General features: G+C 43.2%; 1 long non-coding RNA gene across 1 annotated transcript; it reads left to right on the forward strand.

The window, feature by feature from the left end:
- The first annotated feature begins 2,286 nt into the window (after positions 1–2,286).
- On the forward strand, positions 2,287–12,778 carry LOC111770919 (uncharacterized). The gene is made up of 2 exons (XR_002804391.2): positions 2,287–2,569; positions 11,346–12,778. It is a non-coding gene; the product is annotated as an uncharacterized lncRNA (long non-coding RNA).
- Positions 12,779–14,864: the final 2,086 nt, after the last annotated feature.

The following is a 14,864-nucleotide window of genomic DNA, read 5'->3' on the forward strand; positions in this document are numbered from 1 at the left end:
CCCAAATATTTCAGCATAAAAAAATAGTACAAATGTCTTGAAATCTTACAGAGATGAACACTATCAACTTATTTTTTCCTAGCGAAAAGACACAGAGGCAACTGAGTTGACAAGTCATTCTTTTTCTCCAAGCTTAGATTCCAGATCTCATAGAACTGGGACAAGAAGGGATGCTTGTAACATGCAATGAAGATGATTTAATGTCCAGTTTTACTAGAATAGGCTAAAAAAGTATATAGTTAACCTCATTCAAAAGCGAGTTTGATCCAGATGTAGTTTTCCATGGTAGGATATTTTGGTTTTATTTTGTTGGGAGGGAAGAGTTGGCATTTCAATTACTTTGGAGAAAAAAAAAAAATGAACACTAGTATATTTATCTGTCAATTCGAATAAAAACCGGGCCAATGTAGATAAGTCACAGTTAGGAGGACAGAAATAAGCAATTGGCATCTTCAAAGACCAACCTCAAAAATCTCCTGGAATGCTCGGGAGAGGTCAGCCCAAGTAAAGTATTGGCATCAGGAGTCTATTAACGTTAAGCGTTTAGAATTAGAAGATATTTAATTAGTTACTGAAGAGCCTCAAATTTCCTCCTAACCTGTAACACAAACAAAAAGTGAGAAGAGGTCAGGGAAAACAGACTTGGATTATTACCAGATTATACCACTCTGGGTAAATTAATGTATTTAATTTTGTGTTCTCTGATCGGGGGATAGAACGGCATTTGAGGGGTAGCTGGGAGACAAAGGACACATGCTGGAAGCATCTTGACTTCTAATCTGTCCACTCTCTGGACACCGATCACTGATCACTTTGCCTCTAAAATCAACCCACTATCCTCTACAGTTTACACTAAAGCCAAACAGAGAACTGAGATTTTCCTCTTCCGTTCTCTTCATTCTTTTCTCCCTTCTCCATGTCCCAATGGCTTATTCCTTTTTTTGATCATTAGAGAACAGAATCTATTTTTATTAAGGAGTTTTAAAGCATACTTCCCACCTACTTTGGGGATAATTTTTTTGCCCATTTTGAGCTGGCTAGACACAGGACTGTGCTCCCCTACCTTAGTAAGGATTGTCAGAAAAATTATATGAACTTGAAACAGATAAAAGAGACTAGTGGGCAAGTTTTTTTTTTCAGTGCAGTGCTAGGCTTGGCTTTCTATTTACTGATGTAATTCATATCTTTGTAGGGACAGAGATCAACTTGTAAATTTTTGTCAAATAGAGATGTAAATAATTTCTCTCCAGCGGAACAGATAACCTCAAAGGTTACATTTTAAGCTCAATTGAACATTAACCAGCTTTATATCTAACCCAACAATTTATTGAATTGCCTATACAGACACAGCTTCCCAAATGCCCTCTGGACCAGTTTTAACATCTTACTGGTTCCCTCATTAGTTAATACTTTGAATTAAATCTTTTGCACGTCTTGATTTTATAGTTGGATGAACGCCATGTGTTTTAACTCTTTGAAAATTATACTTTGACAGGATGACTGTGTTCTCCAAACAAAATTTTGATGACTGTTCTACCAGTTCCCCCCCCTCAAATTTTAACATCGATTTTCAATGACAATTCAAAGGTATTTTAGATGTTCTGAAAATACGCCACAAGTTGACATTTTGTTCCTTATGTATTAGTATGTCACATTTAGACTAGCATGTGAGGGGAATAATAATTCCTAGGTAGTCTACTAGTAACTGTACTTTTTTTTTTACCTGTGTTATTATACCTCTTAAACAAGCATATAGCAGGATAATAATATTTGCTGTTATGATCATTGCAAGATGGTATAGCAATCCAGAGCATGAGTTCTGGAGTCCAGTCCAGCTAGACTATTTATTAGCTATAGGATCCTGGACAGAAATTACTTAACTTCTCTGGGCCTCATTTATTTCATCAATGAAATGGGGCCAGTGGTAGTACCATCTCATAGGGTTATTGCAAATAATAGGGGAGATCATCATGTAAAATGCCTAGAGCAATACTTAGCAAATAATAAGTGCTCAATAAATATTAGCTATTATTATTATCATACTTGCTAGTGGGGTTGTCTTGAAGCTAGCTTCTAGTTACTAGAAACTATTTTACTTAAAATGGGCTCCGTGGGAGAACTGGGGAAAGCAGATGCTTATTGTTCCTCTAATGCCTGGAGAAAGAGCCTTTGCTGTCACAGACTTTGGCCAGAAACAGGCCTCCTGTTTGATGGGTTGGCTTTGAATCATTGCCAGAACTTTCAGGAAAACGGAAAACGGATTTGTAGCATTTATGAAGCTAAGGCCTTATCTGAGTTCCCAGGGCTGGCTTGTCACATGGAAATGAGCTGTTCCATTGCTTTATTCCCCTTCATTTAGCCTCCAAGGATCTGGTTCAGCGCATTGCCATTTCCACAAGTTAAAACTTGGTGAGGATTCTCTGGTGTCTTTGTTTCCTTTGTAACTTGGGATGACACACTTGTTTTTGTCAGCTTTCCCAAGAACGGCGTTGTCCTTCTGTCAGTGGAAGAACAGCGAGCTTGGCAAAATACTGCGAAAGCTAAATTTTGAAAATCATTTGTCTGTCAGGTAACTGGTTTGTGTGTGTCTGTGTGTGTGTGTCTTTTGGGTTTGTTTTTTGTTTTGTTTTGTTTTTGGTAACCTGATAAACTCTAAGGTGGGAACAAAGAATCTGCAAACCTCTCTATTTATTAGGATTGTGGGATTCAGGAGTGAGAGTAGAAAGAAGAGTTACCAAAAAAAGTTTTGCTCTGATTCATAGCGTGACCACAGAAGAGAAATCTCGCTGTAGCTAAACGTTCACTCCTCTTGAAACACAGTGTTCATCGCTCTTAGCATCCCTTGCTCTCCCAGCCCCCATCGATATCTCTAAAGGGAGGAATGAGACGACACGTTGGAAAATGCCTCAGGAACCCACGTGGATTATAAATATGGGATAGCTGACTGTAGAAAACACGAGAAGAAGGCTATCGTCCCGCCTATCTCAACTATCGCTTTGAGGAAGAAAAAAATTCACCAAGTGAAGTGAGACTATCCTGTGAGAAAGTCAGATTCATCCTGTGATTACAACTCACGGAGCATCGACAGGCACTCCTGCATGCACAGCAAAACCGAGCCAGAATACTTTAGCTTACGCTGTTGCAAACTTAGGTTTTGCGGCCATAGCATTTACAGATTCCGCCCCCTGTGTCTTGTCACCTCGCACAAGCAGCATCCGTAGCTTCTTTTGTGGCAGAATGATCAATGCTTTAGTTGGACCACTAGAAGGGACTTTGCCATTTTTTCAACTTATTTTGACTTCAAAGCAATGTCTAAAGTTAGCTTGTTCTTATCAGACCTGAAATAATTCACTTCAACAGCATTTATTACACACCCAAATAATCATAGACTTTAAAAATTGTTGTGTTAGCCGTCCGTAGGATTTTATTTTTTGACGCCAATCTCCCCTTGGGAACCAAACTCACAATTTTATTATTTTATCCTTGTTGAAATATATGGCAATCTCCCTTATGACAAGTCCTGTACTGCATTTGAACAAAAAGGAGAGACACCTGTCACTAGGTTTGTGTTCTGAAAGATGTGCTCGTATGACTAAAACCCATGGCAATGTCTCCGAATGCTGTCTGGAAGGTAAGTCAACAAAATCAGTGCTGGGGTAGTGGATTGACTTCCAGAATGTGAAGCGGTGCTTTTTTTTTTTTTAATATGGCAACATATTTTGAAATATTAACAGATTTTTGCTCCCTCGGCATTTCCTCCTTCCTCTTGGCCTGTCCCTGTCCAGTCAGCTTGGCACTTCTGCACACAAGGCCTCAGGGCAGCTGTGACACAGCAGAGGAAGGAGGAGTCAGTTCAGGGCTTTTGAATCACAACAGCCCAGGCCTTCAGGGAGCCAGAAAGGACAGAAGAACACAAGCCGTGAATTTGGAAGAGTAGGTATTGAGGGAGCTCCGCAGCCTGGAAACCTGACAGGCACTCCCTAGGCTGCAGAAAGGAGGAAAGTTGGAGCAGATGCAATGAGAACTTAGGAGCTGGTGGCTTCTGTACCCCTTGCGCTCTGCCCCTGTCCAACTGGGCCTTCCATAGGTGGTGGTGACGGGGGAGTGTTGAGGAGTGGGGCTGACCCCAGATAGGTTTGGGGTGATACTGGGAATTAAAGGCTTATGCCCCTTCCTGAGTAGAACCCTAGAGAGAGGGCAAGACCAGGAGATTGTGGTGTACCTAGACCCATGGGGCCAGAGAATCTCACCAAGTTCCCAACACGGAGACAGTGTAAACCTCAAGGACCTGGCAGGGGTGACTCAGTGTTGACCTGCATATACCTATGACCAAGCCAGATGAGATGACAGATGATACTGAAGACTGTCACAGGATGACCCACCCTTGTCCATGCCTTGGAGTCACATAATTGCCCAATTCCAAGAAATGGAGGGAACTCTGAATTGACTGTAATTTTTTTTCTGATACCTCAGCAGAATAAAATCTTTATAAAGCAGAGTTCTATAAAATAAATATATTTATTGAACATTGAGATTGTAGACTGAGGCTCTGTAACTGGTCCAATCATATTTTTAGCCTTTCTTTTTTGTATACCTCCTCCCCTCAACTGTGCCCCCTTCCTTCTTTTGAAAATCAAATACTCTCATAGTCTTTCCTGCCCCTATCGAAATTTGATGTCAGCAAAGAATTGATAGATCCTTATGTCAAGATATAAGTGGCTGATAAAACGTAAAGCGTTACCTCACCCAGAGATATTTGCACTTTGGCAGGGGTTTGAAATATAAGCCACAAGAGAAAATCTCTAATTGTGGAATGGTGGGAGGATGGTTTCCTAGGAGAATCCATCTCTTCCCAGGGTTGCGTCGTCCCCATAGAGCTTGTCTTCTACAGAATGGAGAAACCACGTGTTTAGTCACTATTGGTTAAACTCTTCTTAGAGATCAAGGGCAATTTTTTTTCATTGTCGCTCCCTTAAGTAGCCTTTTTAGACATTTTTTCCCCTATGTTTTCTCCCCTGTGAAATTTTAATACCACAGAAATGTTACTAACAGCTATTCTTAATGTACTATATGTATACCTGTGCGTTATTCATAAAAGAGCTAAGAATTTTTTTGCCCCCTTGGAGGTTGTATTGGCTTCATTGAGAATTTATAGTAAGAGTCAGTGCAAGGCTGGGTCCATTGATCCATTCATTGGAAATTTCATTGAGAAATGAAAAGGGGCTATTGCCCTCCCCCTGCCCCCACCTCCGGCCCCATTCCCCAGCTTTGAAATGACTCAGGCTGCACATAAGAAAGAGGTGTGTAGGTGGAGAACTTTCTCACGCTGGGAGTGCTCACTGCCTCTGGAAGTGCAATGAAGACATTCCAGGGAAGTTTAGGAAGAGCTGGTTTTTATTCTTTGAACTTGCTAAAAAATTAATTGATGTTCAAGGCTGGGCCCATGGAATTTGAAGCGCCTGACTCACCCCAAAGTGTTCCTATAAACAGCCAGCCAACCCAAGCGCTTTTGAAATGGCATCCTCTGGCCTTGTTGAACCCTTCCAACAATTGCCTTTTGTTACAGCAGCTTGACGGGCTACGTTGTTTGATGGGTGCTCATAATGAACTGTTGTATACACATGCTGTAATTATAGGAAGCATAATAATATCTCATGTTTAAACTGCTCGCTTTCATCTTAGCGAATCCCAAGGCATTTTACACATTATATCATTAATAATAAAATAGCTAAATACATTAATTAGAGCATTCCTCTTTTTAAATGTATATACTATATAACAGACTACAGAAGTCTATTACTCTGCAAAAATGTGAGCAATCTAGTCAGCACTTGTAGAAGAGGTGAGCTTCCTCATGGTCAATATGGTACCTCATTGGAACAACCTAACTTGCTTTTGACAGACTATACCTTCATCTGTTTCCATCTGGTTGCAGCCAAGACCAGCAGCAGTGAATTCATTAATTCATTTATTCTTGCACTCGTTCATTCATCCATTCACCAAACGTCTATCATAGGTTTGCTTCTGTCATGTACCAACGATCTGTCATGTACCAACAACTATGGAAGGTGCTGGCTTTCCTTGGCAAGTACAGAGGCAGTGAGTCGGGGATGATCTTAAGGCAAAGAAGCCGCAGGGCATGGAAAATATGAAGTTTCCTTCCTGGCACTCATTTTTGGGTGTGACAGTAACTTTAAACACATGTCCACGCACGCCTGAAGCATAAAGCTCTTGTGTCTCCATTAAGTTAAACCAAAGCCACCGTGTTCCCACATCCTGCTTGACACCCCAAAGAATCCTGCAGCCCCCAGACAAAAACATGCATCTGCTGAGTCACAGCAACGGTGCCGGCAGCTGCGTTTCCTCCTAGAGTCTTATGCTGCTCCCAAAGAGGAAGGGGTGGCCTAAATTGCCCGGCAGCCCCTAGTCAAGCTCCAGCCAGTCTTCCCAGTGATGTGTACTGGCTTGTTGTGTTCACAACCAACTGGTCTTATTCAGTCTATGCTGGGCATGTCCATGAGGCAAGTCTTCCAAGGAGATAGACTGGTGTCCTTTCTGCAGGCAGGGTACGCCTGTGAATATGGACGATGGGTGGCTGCCTCTGCAGTGGGATCGGGTGCTGCAAGATTTCTAGCACTACAGAATTGTCTCCTACCAACCCTCAAATGCCTGAAGGCCACCAGGAAGGACTCGTCTGAATCTTTAAAGACTCACAAGCCCTCAGGAAAGGCCCTCGGCCTCTTACCTCTTGATGTCTTGGTGAGGGTCAGAGAGGATCAGTGCAAGGGAGAGAAGACATGAAGTGAACGAGGCAAATTCAGCCAGTCTCACTGGTCCCTAGGGAATTCCTCCTGGCAGCTACCATATATGGGGGGCCAGGTGCTGGCTGGCCTGTATGGCCTCAGCAGAGGTTGCTCAGGCTGCTTCAGGATGCACCGGCTCTGCGGCATTTCCTCTCTCACCTCTCCAGTGTGCCCAAGATGAAGGGAGAAAGAGCACCATTTGTCCTTTTCTGGAGAAACATTTTGCCCCGGTAGAAGATGCTCTAATACCCCAATGTCACCGACTTTTTTTGAGATGGTGGGAATCTCACCTCTTTGAGCCTCAGAAAACTACTCTGAAATGAGAAGATAATATATTACTTCTGTCAAACAAGAGGCTGGACAGATGGAGGTCTTTCTTTCTCTAAAATCTTAGGTTGTGTGGTTGCCTGAATCCTGTTTATCCGCACTCTCTCTCCAGTGTCCTCGGGACTCTGAGAGCAGGGCCACCTTCACGGGCATGCAACACATGCAGTCACACAGGACTCTGTGCAAAGAAAGGCCTCACACTCAGTTTAATATTCTCCTGTTGCTGTCTTGAAATCTTTAGCAAGATTTGAGCAAGAGGCCTCACATTTTCATTGAGCAGTGGGCGTTGCAAATTATGTAGCCAATCCTGCCTGAGAGCATGCATCTTGGACACCCCTTCCTCTGGGAAGCCTTTTCTGAACCCTCAAGAGAGAGCTGCCTGCTCTTCTGGGCTCTTTAGAAGTCTGAGTTTGGCCAGTCCTTCCCTATTAGACCGTAAACCCTCTGAGGGCAGGGACTATGGTGTTCTCTCCTTTTATCTTTAAGGCCCAGTACAGCATCTGGCACTATGCATGTAGTAGCTGCTCCATAAATATTTCTGGAATGAATTTCAACATCTGAATGCACAATAAATCTCTAATAAGTGCCAGTGTAATTATTAAATATATCTAAGTACTTAACAAATATTTATTAAACCTTTATTATGTGCTAGGTTCCGGGTAGCTAGTTTAAATAGCAGAGAGCAAAACAAACAAGGTCTCTGACATGGAACTTTCACTCCAATGTGGAAATAGACTATTAATAAGTAATCTAAAAATATATAATTGCAAATTGTGTTGAGTCCACTAAAGGAAAGAAATCGGGGAGAGTGCAAGAGAACAATGGTACAGCACGAGCTATGCTCCAAGGGGCCTGAAGCTGAGTAAGACCTGAAGGAGTCGGTTATGGTACTTCAAGTAGTCAGAGACTTCAAGGAAAGGGAACAATTTGTGAGGAGAGCCTGAGGTTAGAGAGAACTTGCATCCCTTGATTTAGGAACTGAAAGGTAGCCAGTGGGATGGGAACTTGCTGGGCATGGGGGATCCTGCCAAGAGATGAGGTTGAAGAGGGAGGCAGGGCCCAGATCCTCCAAATTCTTATAGGAATTTGGATTTTGTTCAAAATGCAATGGGGAGCCTTTGAAGAGTTTTCAGTGTTAGAGTAGGATAATGCAATTTGTCTTTTCAAAATGATTTCTTCAGCTGCATGGAGAAAGTAAGTTGGATGTGAATTAATATTAATAATAATAAAAGGATGCATGTAGGGAGAGCTATTATATATATGTAATATATTATATACAATATATCCCTACATTATATATATAATATATTTTATATATATATATGTAAGAGGAGACTATTGCAGTAATACAGGGGAAGATAATAGCTTGGGCTAGGCAGCAGTGGAAGTAAGAAGAGGGAAGAGCTGTGAGGTATTTTGGAGGTATGACTTGGGTGTTGATTGCTACAGGGAATGAGGGAGAGTGAGATGCTCTGAATGACGGCCAGGTTTCAGGTTGAGTAACCAGATGGACAGAAGGCTGTTTACTGAGATGGTAAACATTGAGAAAAGAATATATCTGAGGTTAGAGTAGAGGGTGGGAGTCAGGTCGGAGGACAGAACAGTGTCAGAGTTAAAGGGGAGCATTACTAGTCTTCTGGTACAACAAGCATAAACTGGGAAATCCGGTCACTCCACAGACACAGGGCTGTTTCTCCCAGAGCCAGGTTGAGTCTGGGAACCAGAGGGAAGAAAGGGAATGACACGCCTCACTATTACGTGGAATGATCCACTTCAAACAATATGCCCGCATTCTTGGTAGCTACGTTCTTCTTCTCAAGGAAGGAATGCCCCCTAGGAGGCTCCACTGAATTGAAAGTGGACATTATCACCAGTTTCTGTTGTTTGCCACTAAGAAACCAGACCAGTACAGTGAACAGTGGTCTGGAAGCAGCCAGATCAAGAAGAGAGTCGTCAGGTCTCCCTCCTGCTCTACAGTGTGGTGGGTGTGAGGGGCAAGTCACTTCACTTGGATTAGCCGTCGGAGGCAGTGGTGTTCACAGAGTCCACGGGGATGGTCTGGTTTCCAAGAAGGCGAAGACCTAAGGTCAAGTTCAGCGATGTGACTGAGGATATCATGGGGTTTCCTGGACTTCAGGGGACACAGGGAAGGATTTAGAGGGGTGGTTGGGGTGGAGTTTGGGTTCAGAATGGGACACAGTATGGAGATGAGAGTTGAGTTGATAATGACTGCAGGGATGCTGTACTTGGGTTTAGAGCAGTGATCACATTAAACAGGAATGCGAAGCATGCTATTCTTGAGGAGACGGATGGGCAGTGTTAGTGCTGTGGCCCCAAACATGTCATTGAATGATAGGGAGATTCCAGAACCTCTGCTCCCCCAGGCAGTGATAGAGTTGGAATGCAGGACTGCAGTCCTGGGTTGGGGCTGGTCTCAAACCGTAGGCTGGTCTTAAGCCCGTGTGAACTTATTTAGGGGAATTTTTGACCCATCTGGATTTATATTTCTAACGTCAGGAAACCCTGGAAGGAGTGCTATTCTGGGATTAGCTGGGTTTGATGCGTGATGTTTTATTTGTGTCACTTGATAACCTCTACTCCCGTCTCCCATATAAACTAGAAACTCCTGACAATGCCTTGGACGAGAGTTACTGTCTCCACCCTGGGTGGACACCAGCTGTCTATCTCGTGTTCTCATAAGTTGTTCTTGGCAGGGAAGGGATCGTATTGTCCATCGTTTTAAATGCCCTTTCTATATTAAAGGCCATGTGGTGAATAGTATACAATCCAGAGTCACACAGTAACAACAACTTCTACCTAGTATCTGAGGTTGGCGAGAGAACAGAACATATTTTAATATTCACTCCAAGTAGATGAAAATGGTTCCTCCACAGCTCGTTTTCTTTTCTTTTTCTTTCTTTTATTTCTTCCAACAGTCAAAATGTCCTTTAATGGATTTGGTGTCCTGGATGAGAGATTCATTTACACATCCTCTATTTTATATCTTTTTTTTTTTCTGCTTTATCTCCCCAAACGCCCCCTGTACATAGTTGTATATCTTAGTTGCACATCCTTCTAGTTGTGGGATGTGGGATGCCGCCTCAACGTGGCCTGACGAGCGGTGCCATGTCCACGCCCAGGATCTGAACCCTGGGCCGCCGAAGCGGAGCGCGCGAACTTCACCACTCGGCCACGGAGCAGGCTCCTATTTTATATCTTTATTGTACAATTTAAGTTCCTGGGCCTGTACATTTGGAAATATGGAAACTGTGAATTCCCTTGTTATTATGAGACCATAAAAGGTGGGGAGGAGGGGACTAAAAATCAAAAGAGGACCCACTTTTATTGTTTAGAAAAATAACAATGGGATAGTTCCCACTTATATTCAACATATCTATTATAAGCTGGGCACTGGAATTACAATGATAAGCCAGACAAACCTGCCCTCCAAGAGTTTATGGTACAGTAGGATAAACAGAGGTACTATGCATTATGATGGTTACTTATAGTGGGAAGGACTGGTGGCCACGAGAGCACACAGGCAGGACCCCTAGCCCAGTGTTTGGGGTCCAAGGCAGTAACGTCTCAGTGAGGCCTAATGTTGAATAGAAGTTAACCAAGTACAGCTGGGAAGAAGAGGACGTTGTGGGAGAAGGAACAACGTGGGTAAAGGCCTGGGAAAGATAGCTGGAAGGTGTTTGGGAAGCAGGATTAGGCCTACACGGCTGGAATGTGGAGTAGGGGGAGGATGCTGCAGAGAAAGGAAGTTGGAGGAGGAAATGAGACGCTGCAGACCTGAGAGGGGTGGATGAGATGTGACTTTCCTGAGGGAACTAGGAAGCCACTGAAGCATGTGACATGATCAGATGACTAGCAGAGGGAATAAGCATGAGTTAAGGGCCAGACAGAGGCAGACCTTTGAGAGGCTGTTCCAGTAATCTAGGTCCCTGGCCTTCAAAATTTTAGTCAGGAACCCCTGTCTAAACCTAGTTGAGCATGGACCCCAAAATATGAGTATCTATTTATTTATAAGTGATATAAGCTTGTGTATGTTTTAAACATATAAAATAAATATGTATATTTCAACAAATATCTGTGTACACATATATTTAAACAAGTTATATCTATTTTGAACCTATATAATAAATGCTATTTTAAAAGATGAGATGAAATATATAAAAATAGAAGTTCTAACCTTTTTCTCTCCCCCTGCAGTGGATTCTCTAGGGCATGCCCTGGGTCCTGTCCCCCACTCTGAAGACCACTGGCCGGGCCACTCTGAGCCCGCGATTCTGATCCTCAGGCTGCAGTGGAATTTGGGGCTGTGTTCTTGCAAAGCTGCCCCGCAGGCTGTTCTGATGCACAACCAGGTCTGAGAACCGATTTGAATTCTATTCACAGCAGATTCTAACACTAACGTTTCCATTCCTCGGGAAAGAACTCTTCGGCTGCTTTCAACATTATGGAAAGATGAAAAAAGCATCATCACCTACCAAAGCTAGGATAATTTTCACAAAATATTTTTTTTCTTGCCTTTTTAAAAAATAACATTTTTATGCTGCTGACTGAAATTGTTTGGTGGAGAAGCACAGGGGAATTTCTCATTGGCTTAGCTGAGTTTCTAACATCCCTTGCTAATTTTGGCTTAATGGTCTGCTTGATTGCTGATGGAAGAAGGCTTGTGTTCATCTAACTTAAATCTTTTGATTATGAAGATGGCGGCCAATGGGGCTTTTATTGCCTCTGCCAGCACTTGACGTGGACTGTCTCTGCGAAGGGTCTAGCAACACCCAGGGGGATACATGAGTAAAGAAACCACGTTAATACACGGATACCGCTGTTGTGATGGTTCCCTAGAAAGCAGCTCTCAGAGCAGAACACCTCCAAGGAGTCAGCAAATACATCCGAAACTTGGGCTGGCCCTGAGTGAGGAGAGCAGCTCTCTCCCTGGACTTGACCTTGTCCTTCGTTCTTCGTCAGAGTGACCTCCTCCCGCTCCCACAGCATATCCTCACCGTCTTACTCAGATGCCACAACTACCTTTAGCCCTTCATCAGGAACGCTGAGCAGGAGGTCCAGATGACAAAAGATTCATCATGACTTTTGCTCCTTTTGGGAAATCATTCGGAGATTTTTTTCTTCCCCCGCAAAACAGATGCTCTTTCCCCAACCAAATCCCCAAGCTGACAGATGCATATTTGTGAGTAAATGTAACTAGGGCATCTGTGAAGGCACATTTCCATATCTAAATATTTATTGGGACAGAGGGGAGCAGTGGAAAGAATAGAGTGAAGGGAACAATGAAATGCCTCAGGAATTATAACTTTTTAAAAAAAAAATTGCTCTGCCTGGTTGTATTGTATCAGCAACTTTCAGGTCTTGATTTTTATAGATGTGGATTTTTATAGACGCACACAGGAACATCTCTGCGTTTGATATGTACACATTGGTGACTGTAGGAAGACACAGATGGTCTTATATGAGGTATGGGGGCACTAAAGTCGTTATCAATGGGGATCAAGAGGAGATTAAGCTACACAGAAGCTCAACAAACAAAGCCAAGGAAATAAAATAACGAGAAGTCTCTAAAATCTAATTATAAAATAATCCTTTATCTTGAAAATAAAACAGTGGTTTCTTTAGATGAATACAGCATTTCTTTTGTCTCCTTCACTCACACATATTTCCACTCTATTTACTCTGAGAAAAATTTTTAAAAAATGCTTTGCCCAGATCATTTACTCCTTCTTTTTTTGAATGTTTTTCTTCTTTTTAAAAAAATTAGAAACAACAGTGGATACTAACAATCCAAGTTACTCTTTTTTTTGCCAGACGGATAAAGGGGTAAATTGAAGAGGCTCCTTATCAGTAGGGCTGGGAAGGCTCCAGGGGGCATGAGAGGATGGGAATGAAGGAGAGTGGTTTGGTCCAGGAAGAGGTTCTAGCTGCAGCTATGCTCCCGTTGGCATCCAGATAAGTCCGGGCAAGACTGAAATGCTGGTGGGAGATGCCTGCATGGAATTAACTTATTCGATAAGAACTGAAAAGTCACCTCAGACACTCGTCTTAAGGAAGAGAAGGTCAGACATCCACAGTCAGCCCACCTCATCCTCTCACTCATTCATTCGACAAAGATTTATCTAGCACCTGTCATATGCCAGGTACTCTTCTTGGAACTGGGGATACAGCAGTGGACAAAACAAAGTCCTTGTGGTCATGAGTTGACATCCTGGGAGAAAGACAGACAATAGACAGATAGTCAGGTAAATACATAGAATGTCAGAGAGGGGTAAGTGTTAAGGAGAAAAATGAAGTTGGCAAGCGGGAAAGGGAGAGAGACCTGAAGGCAGTGAGGGAGCACCCTCCCATCTTGGTAAGGAGCCCAGCCCGGCTTCTACATTCAGGGATGCAGGGGATGGCTGGCAGCACACTCAGGTCCAGAGGCCAAGGGCCGTGATCCTTGCAGCAGGCTATTGTTTGACGTTGTCCCAGGGAGGAGCTGGGCACCCTCTTCCAGCCTCTCCATTAGATAAGACCACAACAGAACAGAGAGGCTGAGAGGGCCTTGGAGTAGCTATAGCTCGTGGCATTTCCATCTGAAATAGGTATTTCCCATTAGCTTGGCTAAGTCAGGATGTACAATGAATTTTCACTTGTTTACTTATTTAGTAAATATAAATATTTACTGAAAAGCTACTATGCCCCAATTTTTTCAACTCTTTTCTAAATGAACTAAGCATTGACATAAAAATACTATATTTACAAATGGATTGCCATTCGAGCAAATGGTAAAGAAATACAGCACCTAGGCACAATTTGTCACCCTTAGCAACAATTCTTAACCTCTTCAAAATCATTGTTTAATCCAATCCTGGTCATAGGCCCAAGGTCAAACTAGCTTACTAATTGTCTTTGACTTTTCTTCAGCTCAAAAATCTTTCTTGGGAGCATTCTAGATTTTGGCGTTTTGGTCAGGGCGCTTTGCTTCCAGTAACACCAGCAGCATCAGGGAACGTACTAGAAATGCAGAATCTCAGGCCTGGCCCAGAGCTACTGAGTCAGGATTTCCCATTTTAACAGGATCCCGGAATGATTTGGGCACATATTGAAATTTCAGAGGCGCTGCTGTAGACAGTATCTAGTTCTTTTCTAATAAGAAAGCTTCCCTTTGAATCTGCAGGGAAGGCCACCTTTGTCCTTTTGAACTCCCAGCTAAAAGACTGCACCATCTCTGCCATCTGTAGAGCCAAGCTCCGCTGGACTCAGTCTCGCTATCCTGTCCTGGTGGTTCAGAGGTCTTCGGGGAAGCCCTGTCCCTCTCTGAGTGTCAGCACATACCTGCTAACTCTAGATTCCTCACACTCATCAAGGAGCGGGGAAGAAGATGGCTAACCTCCATGCGCATGTCACCATGGAGGCACTATTGTGACAATGGAGTGAACTCCTTACGTTATCAGGTCCCACCTCCTGCCTGTTCCTTCCCTCTTGGTTCAGATCCCTAGAAGCTCATTGATTCCGTGCACCTCTCCTCCTGCTTGGTTGGGGCTCCTTGGCCTGCCCATTTGTGTACTTCCCTCCCTGCCTGCCTCCTCAAATTACTGCAGAACGAATGTCTAGGGCCTTTGGCCCATTTACAAGTGCAATCACAGCAGAGAAACTGGTGGTGGCATAGCGGTCAGACTGACCTGACTGTGCTGCAAATCCCTTCCGGAAATTTGTTAATCTCATGATCTT

This window comes from Equus caballus, chromosome 27 (assembly GCF_041296265.1).
Source record: "Equus caballus isolate H_3958 breed thoroughbred chromosome 27, TB-T2T, whole genome shotgun sequence".
In the NCBI taxonomy this organism is placed as follows: domain Eukaryota; kingdom Metazoa; phylum Chordata; class Mammalia; order Perissodactyla; family Equidae; genus Equus; species Equus caballus.